Source organism: Triticum urartu, chromosome 2A, assembly GCF_056163025.1.
Source record: "Triticum urartu cultivar PI428250 chromosome 2A, HENAU_Tu73, whole genome shotgun sequence".
In the NCBI taxonomy this organism is placed as follows: domain Eukaryota; kingdom Viridiplantae; phylum Streptophyta; class Magnoliopsida; order Poales; family Poaceae; genus Triticum; species Triticum urartu.
Window position 1 is genome coordinate 421,544,310 of NC_141874.1, and position 20,338 is coordinate 421,564,647.

The following is a 20,338-nucleotide window of genomic DNA, read 5'->3' on the forward strand; positions in this document are numbered from 1 at the left end:
AAAAACAGGATGGCAGAGTCATACCTGCTTTGGAGGTGGCGGCGTCTTCCATTTCCGCATCATCTTCATCTCTGTAAATATCTATAGAAGTCCCAGAAGTAGCAGCACTGCAAGTTTCCGAATTATATCGGCCAAGAAAGAAAATGAGTCGACAGCTACTTAAGAAGCTCTTGAACAAAGAGAGAAAAAACGCTTACCTAGAGGCGATGGGAACGTCAATCTTGATCTTAGGAAGGGCCTTCCGAGGCTTGGGAGCCGCAATCTTGGGTTGCTTCAGGGCCTTCTCAGTCGGAACAGGAGAGGAAGTCCGAGTGCACTTCGAGGTCTGCGCGACTGCCTTGCCACAGATACTCGCTGGGTCATGGGTCTGCTTGGAGAGCCTTTTAGTGCGGGGTGGGGAGTCGACCTCCTCTCCGTCGCTTAAGTCCTCGCTCTCCTCCCCATCTTCGTCATTGGATTTCCATTCACCACTTTCGCCTCCACTCGCCTCTCCCTCCTGGTCCTGATCTCCATTGGGTATCGAGTACATCTCAGTGTAAACCTGCAAGGAAAAGAATAGCATATACATGAGTCGGACACAAAGACATTTGCAAATCGGAATGAATAATCACTCGACAGTAAAGGATAGACCTTTTCAGGTTCATGGTCAGCGCTGAATGGTTGGACTCTTCTAGACCCCTTGGGGTTATCTTTGTTTCCAGGGATGCCCTGCAACCACTGCTCCACCGTTTCTTCGGTGACCTCCTCCGGGTGCATCCGAGTGGTGTCTTCAATAACCGAGTACATCCACATAGGATGATCGCGGGCCTGGAGTGGCTGGACGCGTCGACTGAGAAACAGCTCCAGCAAGTCCATACCAGTCACGCCATCGCGGACTAATTGGACTAATCGTTCCATCAGCTTGTTAACCTCTTCTTTCTCTGCTGGGGTTACTTTCAAAGAAGTGGGCTGCTGGACTCGCTCCATGGAGAAGGGGGGAAGACTGGTCGACTGACCAGGAGTCGGTTGGTCCTTGCAATAAAACCAGGTTGACTGCCACCCTCTAACTGACTCGGGAAGAATTACAGCTGCAAAAGTACTTTTGCTTCTCATCTGAATACCTAGACCTCCACACATCTGGATCACATGTGTCTTCTCATCATTTGAATAGCCTTTTTCACAGAGTGAGAGCGACAAGTAAAGATGTGTTTGAAGAGACCCCAATGCGGTCGACAGCCCAAGAAATTTTCACACATGGAAATGAATGCAGCGAGGTACGTGATGGTGTTGGGGGTAAAGTGATGAAGTTGGGCTCCAAAAAAGTTCAGAAAACCCCAGAAGAAAGGATGAGGGGGCAGAGAAAAACCACGGTCGACGTGAGTCCCGAGGAGGAAGCACTCACCCTCTCGTGGCTGCGGCTTGGTCTCGTTGCCAGGCATCCTCCAAGATTTGTGGGCAATCAAACCCCCTTCAGCCAGATCCTCCACGTCCTCTTGCTGAATTGTGGACTGAATCCAGTCGCCCTAGATCCAGCCTGTCGGCAGGCCAGACCTCGAGGAATATCCCCCCTGACTCGTCTTCTTGCCCTTCGGCTTCACCATCGCTGCAGCTGTCGCCTTCTTGGCGCACTCTAGGGCCTTCGTCTTGTCCTTTCGCATCGCCGCGGACTTCTCACGGGTGGTGCGGTGGCGTAGAGAGTGGCGGAGGACGAGGCGGAGAAGCAGAGGAAGAAGAAGGGGAATGGGATGCGATGTGCAGACACACTGGCCACGACGCCTTTTATTTGCCAATTTCCAAGTGGCTGACATGCGGGCCTGAGAAATCCTGTCAAATCCTGCAACAGTCGCGTGCTCGGTATGTGGCGAAAAAGGTGGCGCAGAGATCGAGGCGCCCCTGCCTAATCCGTCCTGATTACTGCGGCACTCTCTGTCCCGCGCGCTTCCCCAAATTTTGAATCCTGTGAGATCCGGGAATGGCAGCGGAATCAGTCACGCCAAAGATTTCATACCACTCCAACACTCGGAGCATACCAGAATGAGTTCACTCGACAAATTCTGAATGGATCAAGGCGACTGAAAATAAAGTTGAAGTTCCAAAGTGGTTCGCCAACCCAAGTAAGATGCCCCCGAAGCATAAGAATTGGGTCGGAACCATCTTCAACCTCTTCTCCCCTCGGACCTCGATCCATTCGGGGGCTAATGATGATGACATGTACCAAGGGTAGGGTAATAGGCCTGACCTAGACGCCCTTCCCAAAGACACTACCTTAAGATCAACAACATTCAAGGCACAGCAGCATCCACCGATTGGAATCACCTCAGAATGCAACCCACTCGACCAGTAACTGCACTCGGATAACCCAATTCCATTCAACCAATATATCATCATTCGGCCATACGAGAAACCACTCAGAGTACAGAAGATCTAAAGTCACTCAGGATGGCAACGGTCAAGAGTTCACTCCGTAGTGTTAGTGGTCATTTATATGCCTTTATTGTCGGCGTTACCAGTAATTCCTCACCTTTATGTACATTGAACTCCTGGTAACATGGGCTGGCTGGGGTCCTAGCGCACTCTATATAAGCCACCCCCCTCCACTGAGACAAGGGTTCGCACATGCTATAATTTCACGCATAATCCAGTCGACCGCCTTAGGGCACTGAGACGTAGGGCTTTTACGTCCTCCGAGAAGGGCCTGAACTCGTAAACCTTGCGTGCACAGCCTCATTGTAGCTAGGAACTTGCCTCCTCCTACGTACCCCCTAATCTACTGTCAGACTTAGAACCACGACATATGGTACTACCGCGGCTAGCCACGGTACTACCGCAGGATGTGGGTGGCATTTGTGCTTGAGCAGCTGCAACCCCGGCATGGTACTACCGCTTCTAGCACGGCGGAAATTTTTTACTGTCGCTGGAAGAGCGGTACTACCGCCCTGTGTGCGGTACTTCCACCTGGGCGGTACTACCGCCCTGTGTGCGGTACTTCCGCCCGAGCGGTACTACCGCGATGACTCGCGGTACTACCGCGCTATTGAGAGCCCATGGGGGTTAAGAGCGGGCAGGGGAGTTCCAACTCCCCCAGACCCATTCATCTCTTCCCCTCACTTCATCTCTCTCTCTCTCCTACCCAAGAACGGCGTCGGAGGACCTCGCCGGATCTCCGTCTCCGGCCGCTCTCCTCGCATTCCGACCGGTGGGATCAATTCCCACCTCACCCTCATGTCATGGAACCTGGTATCTCCCTTAGTCCCTCTCACTTTTCCCCATTGTTGTGCTTCTAGGTTTTGGGAGATGCATGTGTAGTTCTTGTGATTTTAGGCTAAATCTTTGCAAGAGGAGATTCTTGGAGAGTGCTAGTGCAATAGATATGCTATTTGGTGTGATGCAACCGTGTAGTTTTGATCAACGGTTGTTCCGATCTACATTTACGGATGTTTCTTGATACGTTCTTGCCGTTCTTGTGAGATTTTGTTCCGTGCGGTACTACCACCCGCTCGTGTATGAACCGCCCCGTACGCTACTACCGCTCCGCTGGAGCGGTACTACAGCCTGGCGCGTGGAAGTAAAATTTTACTTCCACTCCAGGCGCAGTACCATCGTGCCAACCCGGCGCAGTACTACCGTGGCTAGAGCGTATGTAAAGTTTTATGTCCGCATTCTGGCCCGATACTACCGTTGAGTTAAATATTACTCTATTTTGTCCACTCAATCTCATTTCTACTTGTTTCGTTTGGTTTTGGCCTTGGTCTTTGCAATAATCCTTCTCGTTTTTCTCGTGTGTTTGTGTTGTGTGTCATAGGTGGTAGCTCCGGTTCCAATGTGCGACGCTCGAATCCTAGCCGTGACATGAGATCCAAGCGGATTCGCAACCAAGAAGCTCCTGAGGGTTCCAGTGCCCCACAACGCAAAGTCAAGACCACAACTACCAAGATCAAGGAGCCAAACATTTGCATGGATGAAATGCCTCAAGCGGAGTTTCTAATTCAAAGGAAGCTCAACCCCTACGTCAACCCTAGGGAGCTCTCAAGGGGAAATAACTTGTTCTGGACCAAGCAACAAAATATCATCTACCTAGACGTGATCAAGGAAAAGCAGAACATCTATGTCTCAGTTCAGTGGACTGACTTGGAACATCTGAAGAAGAACCGGGCATATTTTGGTGAGAATCTGGATTTGGTGGAGCAGTTTGGCATTGAGGAGTTTCTCAGTTTCACATGGACTTTGACCCAGAGATTGTGGCTTTGTTCTTTGTCTCTGTCCATTTCCACATGGATGACAAGCGGACCATGACTTGGATGAACAACAAAAAGAGGATGACTGTTGATTGGAAGGAGTTCATGGACATGTTGCATGTTCGTGATGAGGGGCTATAGATGCCCATTGGTGTCCGCCCACATGCCAACGAGAGTCTGCCAAAAAGAACAAGCTCCAGCCCTTCCTTGTTGAGAAGAAGTTACCCAATGACAAGAACACTTATGTGCTGGACCCGTTGCTTGACATCATGCATCAGATCTTCCACAACAGCCTTTTCCCTCGCATAGGCGACAAGGACAAGGTGCATTCCTACCTTGTGGATATGATGCTCATTTGTGAGGAAGCTCGTCGCAAACTACCTGTACCACTTGATGTCTCTCATATCATGTGGTGTGAGCTTCAGTTTGCTGTGTTTCATCGTAAGGTGCCCATCTATGGACCTTACTTGCACCTCTTGATCTCGAAGACTTGGTAGAAGCTCTTTTTGGGTGAAGAGTTCTTTCTCCCAATTGGATTCACCATGAGCCTATCAAGCTACGCATCCAGAGCAAGTAGGCTAATACCACTACCCGGGCTGAGGCCGAAGCTGCTCGCATGGACGTTGATGAGGATGAGTTTGAGGAGGAGGAGGTTGAGGATAGTTCTGCGGGGTATTCACCTCCATCTATTGAGCCATCTTGGGCTAAGAAGCTCAAGGCCAAGATGAAGGCTCTATTCTGCATGTAGGCTAAGGGACAGGACAAGGCCCATGTTGCTCAGAAGGAGAGTTGCCAGCGCGATAAGAGGATCTTAAGGAAGCTTGGCGAGGACGTCGTGAGCGGGTTAGAGAAGAACGTCACCCCAGAGGCTGCCTGGATGGTGAAGTAGGGCTATTAGTGGACCGAGTCAGATGGGGAGTCCATTCCTGTTGTTGAGACAAATGAGGAGCTTGATGGGTAATCATGTCAGTAGGAGCTACCACCTGTGTCGTAGGTTTCCTCTCTGCCTTTTCGGTGTCTCGATGCCAAAGGGCGAGAGAGTGTAGGATTTGCGAGTCTTGTGTCTTGTTGCTTTCATTTCGTTGAACCTTCGTCACTTTGGTTTGTTGGTTTGTGTTGGTATGCATGTGAGACTAGGAGACCTATGCTATCATATGGTGTGAGACATATGCCCTCAAACTTATCTTATCTTTTGTCTAGTACATTAGTAGATTGTGAGCTTATGTTATCTGGTGCCCTTTACTTCATGCTCACTTACTTTACCTTGCCTCAATGCTTATTGTCACTTATATTATTGCAAGTTTTTCCTTGTCTATAAAATATAGGGGAGTGTTGATCCTAGTATGTGTGCCATGCAGTCCAAAGCATATCTATAGAGTGCACACCTTTATGGGGAGCCTGTCTATATTTTTTGATGTTGGGTTTGCTTAGGTTCATTTTATATCCTTATGTGCAAATCCTGTATTGTCATCAATTCACCAAAAAGGGGGAGATTGTAAGGGCATATTTCTCCCTATGTGGTTTTGGTGATTGATGACAGTGCATTTGCGGACTAATCATGTGCATTGAGAATTTCAGATATCTCATGTATAGGCACAAGACAATTCGGTGCCCCTCGGAGCCTATAGAAGACAGCGGTTTTCTACGTTTCTTTTCGGTAGATTTGAGTCGTAGGAAAGCCATACTATTAAGAAGGGGTCTGCTTCAGAAAGGTTAGGGTGGAATCAACACGAACACATTAGTTCCTTTGCACCACCTTTCCTTCGCATCTTTGGAGCACCATTCATTTACCCTTGTCTCTACGAAACGAAGGCTTCCAAATGCTTAAGTGTATGTGGCGTTTGGTAGTACTGCTCAAGTGAGCAGTTGTACCGCAGGGCCTTGCGGTAGTACCGCTCAGTGGAGCGGTAGTACCACAGGGTCCAGCGGTAGTACCTCTCCTGGTGAGCGGTAGTACCGCTCGCTCTGTCCCTGACACTGGCGCGTGCGGAAGTAGGCACGGAAGTAATTTTTTACTTCCGCCCCACGCGGTAGTACCGCTCCCTGCCAGCGGTACTACCATGCTGGATTTTTGTATAGTCCTGATCTCAGCAGAAGCAGTCACAGACGTAATTTATTTAGTTCGTGCCTTTCTAGCCCAGTTGAGCCCTGCCTTGCAATAGTACCGCAAGGGCGCGGGATAGTACCGCTCGTTGCTATGCTCAATAGGTCCTCGTTTGGTCACTGTTGCTCCAGCGGTAGTACCGCACAGGCAAGCGGTAGTACCGCAACCCCTTGCGGTAGTACCGCGAGCTTGTGTGGTAGTACCGTGTGTCGAGGGCTGAATAAGTGGTTAACGGTTGGATCTTTTCCCCCACTATATAAAGGGGGTATTCTTCCCCAAGAACATCCCTCCCCAAGCTCCATTTCACCTGATCTCTCTCCCTAGCGAATCAAACTTGTTGATTTTCTAGGGATTGGTTGAGAAGGCCCCGATCCACACTTCCACCAAGAGAAATTTGATTCCCCCCACTAATCCTTTGCGGATCTTTTTACTCTTGGGTGTTTGAGCACCCTAGACGGTTGAGGTCACTGCGGAGCCATATTCCATTGTGGTGAAGCTTCCTGGTGTCGTTGGGAGCCTCCAATTGAGTTGTGGAGATTGCCCCAACCTTGTTTGTAAAGGTTCGGTCACCGCCTCCAAGGGCACCAATAGTGGAATCACGGCATCTCGCATTGTGTGAGGGCGTGAGGAGAATACGGTGGCCCTAGTGGCTTCTTGGGGAGCATTGTGCCTCCACACCGCTCCAACGAAGACGTACTTCCTCTCAAAGGGAAGGAACTTCGGTAACACATCCTCATCTCCACCGGCTCCACTCTTGGTTATCTCTTACCTTTACTTGTGCAAGCTTATATTGTGTTGTATCCCTTGCTTGCTTGTGTGCTTGTTGTTGCATCATATAGGTTATTCACCTAGTTGCATATCTAGACAACCTACTTTGATGCAAAGTTTAATTTGGTAAAGAAAAGCTAAAAAATGTTAGTTACCTATTCACCCCCCCCCCCTCTACTCAACTATATCGGTCCTTTCACTTTGTTAATATAGTTGGATCATATGGTGTTTTCCCCTCTCTATCTTGTTGTGAATTGAGTTTTCCCTTTGAGATTCCATTTTATCGGATTGAATACTTTTATGGATTTGAGAACACTTGATGTATGTCTTGCTATGAATACCCATGGTGACAATGGGGTATCATATTGATTCACTTGATATGTGTTTTGGCACTCAACTCGCGGATTCCCAAGGTGACATTGGGGTAATCTATGCATGGGGGTGTTCTCGTCTTTGTTTCTCCGGTAGAAATCTTGGGGCACTCTTTGAAGTTCTTTCTATTGGATTGAGTATTATGAATCTGGTTGTTTGATGCATATCGTATAATCAACTCATGGATACTCGCGGTGACATTGGAGTATCTAGGTGACATTAGAGTTGGTTGATGTGTATCATATTGTGTTATTTTAGTACGAACTCTTGGTTAGATCGATCGGAAAGAATAGCTTGGTGTTATTTTAGTACGAACTCTAGGATAGATTGATCGGAAAGAATAGCTTTGAGGTGGTTTTGTACCCTACAAACAATTTCTTCTTATGTTCTCCGGTAGATAATAACTTTGGAGTAATTCTTCATCGCACGTTGAGGGTGGTTATATGATCCAATTATATTAGCATTGTTGAGAGATTTCACTAGCGAAACTACGGACCCTAGGCCTCATATTCAAGCATTGCAATACCATTTGTGCTCACTTTTGTTACTTGCTGCCATGCTGTTTTTATTGTTCCTATCACAAAAATCAATATCCACTATCGTTAATACGCTTTTACTACCATCTCTTTGCATAACTAGTGCACCTATACAAATTCCCATTGTATTTGTTGTGTTGGGGACACAAGAGACTTTTTATTATTTGGTTGCAGTATTGTTTGAGAGAGACCATCTTCATCCTACACCTCCCACGGATTGATAAACCTTAGGTCATCCACTTGAGGGAAAATTGCTACTGTCCTACAAAACTCTGCGCTTGGAGGCCCAACACAAGTCTACAAGAACAAGTTGTGTAGTAGACATTAGGGGGTAGGTTTTCACCATCCTCCGCGATGGGTGCGCCACCTCCCACATTCCCAAGGTTGAACATATCCTCTAAGGTTGTAAAACCCTATATTAGAGCACAAGGCTCTGATACCAATTGAGAGGATCAATATAGTCTACTATAGGGGGTGAATAGGAGACTACTAATTTTAATCTTTCTTGTCAATTTTAAGGTTTAGCGGATAAATAGGATTCACTAGATATGCAACTAGGTGAACACAACCTATATGACAAGAAAGCTTAAATCTAAATATGCTAGGAAAAAATCTAATTAGCAAGCCAACAAGCATACAAGGCAGAGTAAAGTGCGGGAAAGGATTAACCACAAGTGAGGCGAGGACACGGATTTTATACCGAAGTTCACTCTTCCTTGGGGAAGAGCTACTCTCCATTTAGAGCGGTGCCAGAGCCAAAGCTTGCGGAACGCCACGAAGGCTCACCGTAATATCTTCGAGTCACCCCCAACTGATGAGCCTCAAATCATTCGGGGCTGGTCTTGAAGGCTACCACACATTTACAAACTTCTTCGGAGCACAACACAAGCAAGGAATCTTCCAGACGAACCGCTAACCACCTAGGAGCCGAAGCTCCAAGAGTAAGGAGTCAATGGGGAAGAAATGTTGCGGGGAACACGATTTGGTTTGGTCAAGATGTAGATCAGGTCTTGCTCTCCCAATCCCCAAAGTTTTAGCAAGTTTAGGTCGAGGGATTGAGAGTGTTGAGTAAACTGGGGTGTAGCAATGGTGGGGCTCAATAAGACATTCGGGTTAGAGGACGGAGGAGGAAGAAGGGGGTTTTTATAGTGTTCTTGGCCAGATGGGGTTTTCTGCCCGTTGGACCCCATGCACACGGGCTAAGTCAGACCCATGTGCATGGGGTACTCAGAGACTTACGCACCACCCCATGCACACAGGGTACCTAGGGAGGTACGCAGTACCCCGTGCACACGGGGCTCAAAATACCCCGTGCGCACGGGGTACCCAGGAAGTTATGCAATACCTCATGCGCGCGGGGGTCAAAATACTCCGTGTGCATGAGGTACCCAGAAACTTTCTGTTGCAAAATCTCTGAGTACCACACACTAGCACACTACGGATTTAAGTGTTAGAAATGGGTAGGCTGGCGTTTATTTTTTGGCAATGGCATTCCCACTCAACACATATCCACACCGACCCTCTTATAGTGCGGTCTTTCCTATGACTCGAGTCGAACCAAATGAACTTTGGGGGCTGTTTGGATGCCGCCTACACCAACCCTGCCAAATCGGAGGCTCGCCAATTCTTTGGCGCAGGATTTCGCCGCCCCCGCCTCGCCAACAGTTGGCGCAAAAAACTGAAGGTAACTGAGTGTGTAGCCAAAATTTTGGCGCAGATCCGAAATCCTGGGCACCAACCAAACGCATGCCCACGGCCCGAGTCAGCATCAAAATTTTGGTCAGGTAGTTGATGGCTTCTGAGGGAGTCCTGGATTAGGGGGTCACTAGACAGCCGGACTATATCCTTTGGCCGGACTGTTGGACTATGAAGATACGAGATTGAAGACTTCGTTCCCTGTCTGGATGGGACTCTACTTGGCGTGTAAGGCAAGCTAGGCAATACGGATATGCATATCTCCTCCTTTGTAACCGACCTTGTGTAACCCAAGCCTCCTCCAGTGTCTATATAAACCGGAGGGTTTTAGTCCATAGGACAACATACAATCATACCATAGGCTAGCTTCTAGGGTTTAGCCTCTATGATCTCGTGGTAGATCTACTCTTGTACTACTCATATTATCAAGAATAATCAAGCAGGACGTAGGGTTTTACCTCCATCAAGAGGGCCCGAACCTGGGTAAAACATCATGTCCCCTGCCTCCTGTTACCATCCGCCTTAGACGCACAGTTCGGGACCCCCTACCCGAGAACCGCCGGTTTTGACACCGACATTAGTGCTTTCATTGAGAGTTCCTCTGTGTCGTCACCGTTAGGCTTGATGGCTCCTTCGATCGTCGATAGCGATGTAGTCCAGGGTGAGACTTTTCTTCCCGGACAGATCTTTGTATTCGGTGGCTTCGCGCTGCGGGCCAACTCGGTTGGCCATCTGGAGCAGATCGAGAGTTACGCCCCTGGGCACCAGGTCAGGTTTGTAAGCTTAAACTACACGGCCGACATCCGTGAAGACTTGATCTTCGACGGATTCGAGCCCCTGCCGAGTGCGTCGCACGGTTACGATGACCATGATTTAGCTCTACCATTGGACAGTGTTCGGGAGATCGCACCGGCGACCGCCTCGACCCTCAAATCGGAGCCAATTGCGCCATCCAGTGATGGGTGGATAGACCCCGCCACGGAGGCCGCACTCTCATCGGCGATCGAGCCGAGTATCGACCTTACCCTTCACGAGAGCCGTGACGCCAAACTGTCGGATTCTTCCTCTGCCACGGACTCCGAACCGCCTACGCCCGTGCCCATCGAATCCAACTGGGCGCCGATCATGGAGTTCACCTCCACAGATATCTTTTAGCACTCCCCCTTTGGCGACATACTGAACTCATTAAGGTCTCCCTCTCTGTCAGGAGAGCCCTGGCCGAACCATGTCCGACAGAATTGGTATGCGGATGACGAAGAAATTTGCCGCCCACCCACCACCCACTTAGTAGCCACTGTCGACGAGTTGACCGACATGCTTGACTTCGACTCCGAAGACATCGATGGTATGGACGACGATGCAGGAGACGAACAGGAACCACTACCCACAGGGCACTGGACGCCCACTTCATCATATGATGTATACATGGTGGACACACCCAAAGAAGACAACAACGAAGAACGGAAGGACACAGTGAAGGGTTGTTCCCTCGAGAAGCAGTCAAAGCTGCGGTGTAAGCGCCGCTCCAAATCCTGCCTCGGCAGAAGCATCGATCATATAAACCCAGCTATAGAGCAAGGCGAGCCAGTGGATGACAAACACGAACCATCGTCCGACCACGGCAACACGGAGAATCAAACCGAACAACCCGACTCCGTCGAAGATAATAGTCCGGATAACATCACACCGGAGAGGTACCGGAGCAACAGAATACCCATAAAAGGCTTGTTGCCACTGCGAGGAGTCTGAAAAAGCAGAAGCAAAGGCTCAGGGCTGCACAAGACACACTCAGAATCAAATGGAGTGAAGTACTCAACACTAAAGCGAAGTACGGCAGTAATCGCCACACCAAGAGCTACCCGAAGCGAAAGTTGCTACCTGAATTCGATGAGGAGGCCTTAGATCCCCTGCAATCAAAAAACAAAACGCCCGTCCAGTTGGATAGACGACCTCGTGGCCAACATAGAGCGGCAAACAACGCCGCACATAAGCCAGTACGCGATCTGCGTGAGGGCTCGCATCAGGCCCAGAGGCCCATTGCACGGGCTCCCTGCTACTAGAGGTTATATTCGGCTTTCCCGATAACTTCCGCGGCGAAAATTTAACGTTCCACATCGCTCCGTTCCAAAGTGGTTATCAAGCACTAATCGGACGCGAAGCTTTCGCTCGCTTTAACACAATACCGCATTACGCTTCTCTCATGCTTAAGATGCTTGGTCCACGTGGCATCATTATAGTAAATGTAAGTATTGAGCACTCCTTGCGCACAGAAGGCCATGCGGCTGCCTTGGCAGCCGCACACTAAACGGCCTCACCAACTAATGCATCTCACAGGTCGTTAAGACCACGGACGCGGTTGAACGAGTCCGGCTAAGCTATATGTAATTGATACAGGTTTGATGGCTATACCCCTATTACAATACAAGGGGCTCAACGCACGCAAACAAGTGGCAATTAGGCTCAACTTTACTCATTTTGAACTGTACATGGTTTATTTAGTATAACCTACCTTTTGCATGACAACTTTTCAGTTAAGTTCCTTTCTTTTTCAGATGACCATCGTGCTACACCCATCCAGAATACGGCACAACAGAGACACAGGCGCAGACGTGCAGCAGGGACCCGTTCCAAGGATTCTTTTTAGATTAAGACCATGCATAAACCTTTTTTACTGTCTCTTGTTGATACACATCCCTCGGATTCTCAATACAATTGAGAAGGATGCTGACGTATTGGCATGTGGCCACGTCAGAATATTGCACGTACCTGGACACCAGGGGCTTATTACAAAGGGCACTATTTAGGCCCGGTTTACATCATAAAGACCAAATACCTTACGCAGTGTTCGGCATCGCGAGTTTGGCCTTATATGCATCAGCTCTGAATCATGTCTTTGGTCAAATGTTGGGTTTGCCCGGCTCCTGTGTTTTGCTGCCTTACGTTCCGCTCTATCGGCTAAGGCGGCACCAGGAGAACTACTGCGATTGTGCCCTGGTTCATCCGGACGAGCACCTCAGTAGAGAAAGCCAAAAACTGACTGTCATGATATAGCGTGAGACTGGTCAACCACTCGATGACCTATCAGAATCTTCGGGATTCCTCCGCCTTAACGAAGGGCCGTTTCCCGGCCAGGCATGTACGCGCCCCGAATCCGGATGAGCGTGGAGCCACCAGGGGCTATATAGTAGCCCCACTGTCAAACTCCTCTGGCTAAGTGAAAGTGTTAAAGCATTACAGTCCGGTTGCCTAGTTCGCCGCACTATCACCTCCTTAATGGACCAAGACGTTGGATCAAGTGTGAACATGCGTCTTCTGCAAACACCCCCGCATTATATGCGTGGGGGCTGAAGCCTACGACTGCCATCTTTCAGGTTATATACATACATACATAAACGGCCGCACAGGAGGCATCATAGCACTTTCGGGCAAAAGTATGAATACAGCCTTGATAAATTCAATAAAACATTGTTTGTACAATGGGACTACATGTCACTGGAAAATAACATTCTTCAAGCACTGAGCCTCTATCGAACGAGCGCCTTCAAGGACTTCTTCAAAGTAATGCTCGGCAGCCACTCGGCCTATGGCCGAACCCTGTGCCGCAACAGTGGTGGCCTCCATCTCCGCCCAGTATGTTTTGACACGGGCAAGGGCCATCCGCGCACCTTCTATGCACATTGATCTCTTTACAACATCGATGCGTGGCACAACTTCAAGGAATTGTTGCATTAAGCTAAAGTAGCTACTCGGCCTTGGCCCTCCCGGCCACAGGTGATCCACAATGGACCTCATGGCAAGTCCGGACAACCTATGGAGCTCGTCCCAACCGGTCAATCGCTCATTCAGCAGCAGCGGACGGACTGGAGTGTGAAACTGTGACCAGGACAGCTTTTCCAATTTTGGACCTTTCTGATCCTTGAAGTACTCGGCTGCATTAGCAGCACTTGCAGCCAAATCCATGTACGCATCCGCAGAACTCCATAGCCGGTCCAAAGGAGCATACTTCGGATCTCCGAACTTAGTCCACAACAAAAAGGGCCTCCCAGACACGATATCTGCAGCTTGATCCAGCTCCTCCTTTGTCGCTCTAATTTTGGAGCGGGCTTCCTTGGCAGCCACCCGGGCCTTCTCCAGGTCCGTCGCCTTAGCCCGGTTTTCCTCTTTAAGAAGCCGGTAACGGTCAGCAGCATCTTTTAACTCCACGGCCATCTTGGCAATTTTTTCTTTGCTCTCGCAATGTGCGGCCTGTTCGGCCCTTAACACTTTGGCCGCCTGTAAAGTGGCCGCATTGCTACTCCTTGCTTGCTCCTTGGCTCGGGCAAGCTTCGCCCGAAGGGTCTCCACGCTAGCCGCTCCATCTGCAGTCACAACATATTAAAGATACTGGCATCATGCTGCTCTTATTATGTGACAATCACCAGAAAATCACTCCTGTGCCTCGTCAAGCCGCTTGTTGACAAGCACGATGTCGGCATCTGCCGCATCCAGTTGCCTCTTTAGTTTGGCAAACCCATAAGTCCGGCTAGCCACAGGAGCTTCAACCACCTGCACATAAAGGCGATCTGGTTATTACCTGGGACTATGATCCTATGTATGCCGCCGTTCTCGACGACAACCAGAGTCTCAGGGGCTACTATCTGCATGGGCATACCTAACGTATGCGGTACTATTAAAGGCATACATTATTTTACGTACCTCGAAGCCTTTCAGCAGACTCATAAAAGCTTCATGCAAACCGCTTTCGGCGGATGAAATCCTTCCAATTACCGTACCCATTAGCGTACGATGCGCTTACGAGATGACAGCTTTCCCTAGAAGATCATTCAGCGCGTCCAACCGTACACAGTACGGACCCTTGCTGTCGCTCTCCTCAGGGGCCGGATACTGGGGATGCCGGGCAGCCAAAGGGTTATCCTCTAGCGATATTGGATCCAGAGATACCCTTTGCGACGACACTTCAAGGTCGCCCGCTTCTTGAGCTGGGGAGTCCGGGGGAGGCGTTTCGCTCTCCATCATCTCCGGAAGAAGATCCCCTGAAGATGAACTCTGTCGAGAAGGGCTGCGATCCGGACTACAATTTACAAGCATCGGTTATTGTCTTCGGAAGTAAGGTAGGATATCTTCACTATTAAGTACTTTTTGATTACTTACAGCTCGGTAGAGGGCTGATCCCCGCGCGGACATTGTGCGGCAAGAATACCCTCCGAGGTAGGACCCTCTGGCGGAGATTTCTTCTCCCGTGTGGAAACCTTAGTTTCCGGATCTTCAGAGGTAGTCCTCTTCCTTCCCCGGGGAGAGGGAATGTCAGATTCTTCCCCTTGGTTATCCTCCCTCGCGAAGGCGCTCATTCCCTCGATTGGAATATGTAGCGATGGAGGCCCGCTTTCGCCCTCTTTATTCCCCCCTTCATCTTCCTTTGAGGGCACTAGACAAGGTGCTGGCTCGAGCATCTTTTCCAACACCGGATTGTCCAAGCCTTCAGGAAGGGGGGCCGAACACCGGATCATCTTTGCCTTTGTTATCCAGTCCTGGTCAAAGAGTGATTCTTCAGAATGATGTCATGATAAATAAAAGGACAGTAAGTTCAGCCATGGGAATACTTACTTGGGCGGCGGGCGGTTGCAGCTCAGGCCCACGTCATCGGTAGTGTCCGGACACTCTATTTGGGGTCCGAAGAATGATTTGTACATCTCCTCGTGCGTCACGCCGAGGAAATTCTGAATAGTGCGTGGTCCTTCCGGGTTGAATTCCCACATGCGGAGGGGCCAGCGTTTGCAAGGCTGGACTCGACGAACCAGCATAACTTGCATTACCATAACCAGACTGAAATCTCCCTCGAAGAGATCTTAGATACGGCTCTGCAATACTGGCACGTCCTCGGCAGGACCCCAGCTCAGCCCCCTGCTGATCCATGACATTAGTTGTGGTGGAGGGCCCGAGCGAAAGGTGGGGGCAGCTACCCACTTGGCACTTCGGGGAGCTATGACGTAAAACCACTACCGTTGCCACAATCCGGACACCTCTGGAAAGGAACCCTTTGGCCATAGAGCGTCAGCAATTTTGCTTATTAGAGCACCTCCGCACACTGCGTACTGCCCCTCGACCATCTTCGGCTTCACATCGAAGGTCTTGAGCCACAGGCCGAAGTGAGGGGTAATGCGGAGGAAGGCCTCACAAACGACAATAAATGATGAGATGTGAAGAAGGGAATCCGGGGCCAGATCGTGAAAATCTAGCCCGTAGTAGAACATAAGACCCCTAACAAAGGGATCCAGGGCAAGGCCTAGTCCTCGGAGGAAGTGGGAGACGAACACAACGCTCTCGTTAGGTTCGGGAGTAGGGACGACCTGCCCTCAGGCGGGCAGCCTATGCGAAATTTCGGCGGTCAGATATCTGGCCTCCCTCAACTTCTTGATGTCCTCCTCTGTGACGGAGGAAGGCATCCACTGGCCTTGAAGGCTGGATCCGGACATGATTGAAAGTCCGAAGCACCTGACCTGGGCTTTGGGTGTTAGAATTCATGGCGGGGGAAGGATTCAATTGAGCACGGGAGGGAAAAAAGAAAAAGCCTTGTCCCTTTATAAAGGGGATGAATATCAGGCGTCCTCCTCGTGGCCGTTCGAGACTTACCTAAGCTCTAGGAGTCATACCAACAGGCACGGTTGGGTTACCCATGTTTGTATTGATGATAATCCCGTGATAAGGGGAACACGATCTCTGCTTTGACAAGACGTGTCAAGAAACCGCCTCACGTTATGTGCGGGGCTGGTTAAAGAAAAATGGTCCAAATAATTACCAGGCCGTGGTGTGATGTCATGCTGCCGAAACATGTCAGCAGATTAGATTTGTGGAAATATTATTCTCTCTACGGTGGTGTGTGGAACTTATTTTGCAGGTTCGGACACTATCCTTGTATTCAAACTCTTCCATGGTGTATTCCGAGGAGGAACCCGCCTTGCAATGCCGAAGACAACACTGCGCGCCGGACTCATCGTCATTGAAGCCTGGTTCAGGGGCTACTGAGAGAGTCCTGGATTAGGGGGTCTCCGGACAGCCGGATTATATCCTTTGGTCGGACTGTTGGACTATGAAGATACAAGATTGAAGACTTCGTCCCGTGTCCGGATGGGACTCTACTTGGTGTGGAAGGCAAGCTAGGCAATACGGATATGCATATCTCCTCCTGTGTAACCGAACTTGTGTAACCCTAGCCTCCTTCGGTGTCTATATAAACCGGAGGGTTTTAGTCCGTATGACAACATACAATCATACCATAGGCTAGCTTCTAGGGTTTAGCCTCTCTGATCTTGTGGTAGATCTACTCTTGTACTACTCATATTATCAAGAATAATCAAGCAGGACGTAGGGTTTTACCTCCATCAAGAGGGCCCGAACCTGGGTAAAACATCGTGTCCCTGCCTCCTGTTACCATCCGCCTTAGACGCACAGTTCGGGGCCCCCTACCCGAGATCCGCCTGTTTTGACACCGACAGCTTCAATCCAAACAGCCTGTTGATCTTTTTGAATTGGGGGTCGCACACCTCCATCAAGAAGAACTTGGAACCAATATCCTGAGATAAACTTTAGCACCGAATATTAGTTCCTCTAACCATATTGTCATCACACCAAAATAAACTTTAAGTGACTCTTGCACTTTCAGTTATTATTCAAGAGATATGTTTGAAACTAACCTCCAAAAGTCGCCATTTGTGTACATTTAATCCAGGGGTTAGACTGCTCTGGGTTCTTGGAGCATACAACATCCATGTGTTCCTCGATATACAGAGCCACCAAGGTGGAATTTTGTAGAACTGTTTAGTGTGCTTGAGTGAAAGAATGCTCATCCATATTTATTACTAAATTCTTTCCTAGCATGCCTTTTCCACTCAGTCTCCCCTCATGCCGCGATTGAGGAACACCAATCGGCTTAAGGTCAGGAATAAAGTCAACACAAAACTTAGTAACCTCCTCTGTTTCATGGCCCTTGGAGATGCTTCCTTCTAACCTAGCATGGTTATGAACATATTTCGTTAAGACTCCCATGAACCTCTCAAAGGGGAACATATTGTGTAGAAATACAGGACCCAGAATGGTAATCTCTTCGACTAGGTGAACTAAGACGTGCGTCATAATATTGAAAAAGGATGGCGGGAACACCAACTCGAAACTGGCAAGACATTGGACCAAATCATTATGTAACCTTTAGGATTTCCGGATCGATTACCTTCTGAGAAATTCCATTAAGGAATACACATAGCCTCACAATGGCTAATCGAACATTTTCCGTAGAAGCCCCCTCAATGCAACCGGAAGTAATTGCATCATAATCATGTGGCAGTCATGAGACTTTAGGTTTTGGAATTTTTTCTCCGCCATATTTATTTTTCCCTTTATATTCGAGAAGAAGCCATAGGGGACCTTCATACTGCTCAGGCACCTTCATACTGCTCAGGCATTCAAAAAATATTTTCTTCTCTTCTTTGGTAAGGGCGTAGCTGATAGGACCTTGATACTACTTTGGATGCATGCCGTCTTTTTTCTTCATACGTTGCTAGTCCTCCCGTGCCTCCGGTGTATCTTTTATCTTCCCATACACGCCCAGGAAGCATAGCAAGTTCACACCAAGATTCTTCTTCACGTGCATCACGTCGATTGGAGAGCGGACCTCTAGGACTTTCCAATAGGGTAGCTCCCAAAATATAGATTTCTTCTTCCACATGGATGCGCGCCCGTTAGCATCATTCGGAACATATTTTCCACCAGGGCCCTTTCCAAAGATTACTTTTAAATCCTTGACCATATCAAGTATAGGATCACCAGTACAGTGGTTAGGCTTCTTCCCGTGATCTACCTCACCTTTGAAATGATTGCCTTTCTTTCTTAGGAGATGCCTGATCGGAAGCAATCGATGATCTCCCAGGTACACATTCTTCTTACATTTATCCAAATATAAACTTTCAGTCTCATCTAAACAGTGCATACATGCATTGTATCCCTTGTTTGTCTGTCCTGAAAAGTTACTAAGAGTAGGGCAATCATTGATGGTTACAAATAGCAACACTCGTAGGTCAAATTCCTGCTGTTTGTGCTCATCCCACACACATACACCTTTTATATCCAACAAGTGTAAAAGTTCTTCAACTAATGGCCTTAGGTACACATCAATGTCGTTGCTAGGTTGCTTAGGGCCTTCGATGAGCTCTAACATCATAATGAACTTCTGCTTCATGCACAACCAAGGAGGAAGGTTATAGATACATGGAGTCACATGCCGGGTGTTATGACTGCTGCTCTGATCCCCAAAAGGATTAATGACATCTGTACTTATATCAAACCATAAGTTCCTTGCGTCATCTGCAAACTCTGGCCACTTTCCCTCGATTTTCTCCACTATGACCCATCAGCAGGTACTCTCAACATCCTTTCTTTCTCACGGTCTTCTTTGTGCCATCGCAACAACTTCGCATGCTCTTTCATTAGGAACAAACGTTTCAACCATGGTATTATAGGAGCATACCACATCACCTTGGTAGGAACCCTCTTCCTAGGGCGCTCACCCTCAACATCACCAAGGTCATCACGGCTGACCTTATAGCGCAATGCACTGCATAACAGGCATGCATTCAAATTCTCGTGCTCCTCACTGCGGTAGAGGATGTAGTCATTAGGGCATACATGTTTCTTCTGTACCTCTAATCCTAGAGGGCAAACAACCTTCTTTGCTTCGTACGTACTATCAGGCAATTTGTTATCCTTTGGAAGCATCTTCTTTAACATTTTCAGGAACTTTTCAAATCCCTTGTCAGATACACCATACTCTGCCTTCCATTGCAGCAATTCTAGTGTGGTATCTAGCTTTTTCTTGCAATCTTCGCAATTTGGGTACAACAATTTTTTGCGATCTTCTAACATGCGTTGCAACTTCAACTTCTCCTTTTCACTTTAGCAGTTTCTCTTTGCATCAGCAATGGCCCGACCAAGATCATATGGGGCTCATATGATGCCTCTTCTTCAGCTTCCCCCAGTGTAGTACCATCGTATTCAGGGAACCTAGGATAGTTGCTATCATCCTCTTCTTCTTCATTGTTTTCCATTATAACCCCTCTTTCTCCATGCTTGGTCCTATAGTTATAGCCGGGCATGAAATCAGACTGAAGCAGGTGGTTGTGAAGGATTTTTGAGGTAGAGTAATCCTTATCATTCTTACACACACCACATGGACAACACATAAAACCATTCCGCTTCTTTTCCTCTACCACAGTCAGAAAACTATGCACGCCATTAATGAACTGGGGAGAGCGTCAGTCATCGTACATCCATTGCCGGCTCATCTTCGTTACATAATATCGAAGTGGCCAAATTAATACAAGTTCATACATACTTCTCATAAAACAACATACAACTATCTAGCTAAAGCATTTAAATGCAACAACAAATGCGATCAAAATCGCAACTAAGGTAATAATTAATCCAACATCATAATGATACCATGCCTCTTTATTAATGGCATATTTTCTAATCTTTCTAATCTTCAAGCGCAACGCATCCATCTTGATCTTGTGATCATCGACGACATCAGCAACATACAACTCCAATTTCAACTTCTCTTCTTCAATTGTTTTCATGTTTTCTTTCAAATAATCATTTTC

General features: G+C 48.3%; 1 pseudogene; it reads right to left on the reverse strand.

The window, feature by feature from the left end:
- The window catches only part of LOC147985325 (uncharacterized), a 304,154-nt pseudogene extending 284,381 nt beyond the window's left edge, over nucleotides 1-19,773 (reverse strand).
- Nucleotides 19,774-20,338: the final 565 nt, after the last annotated feature.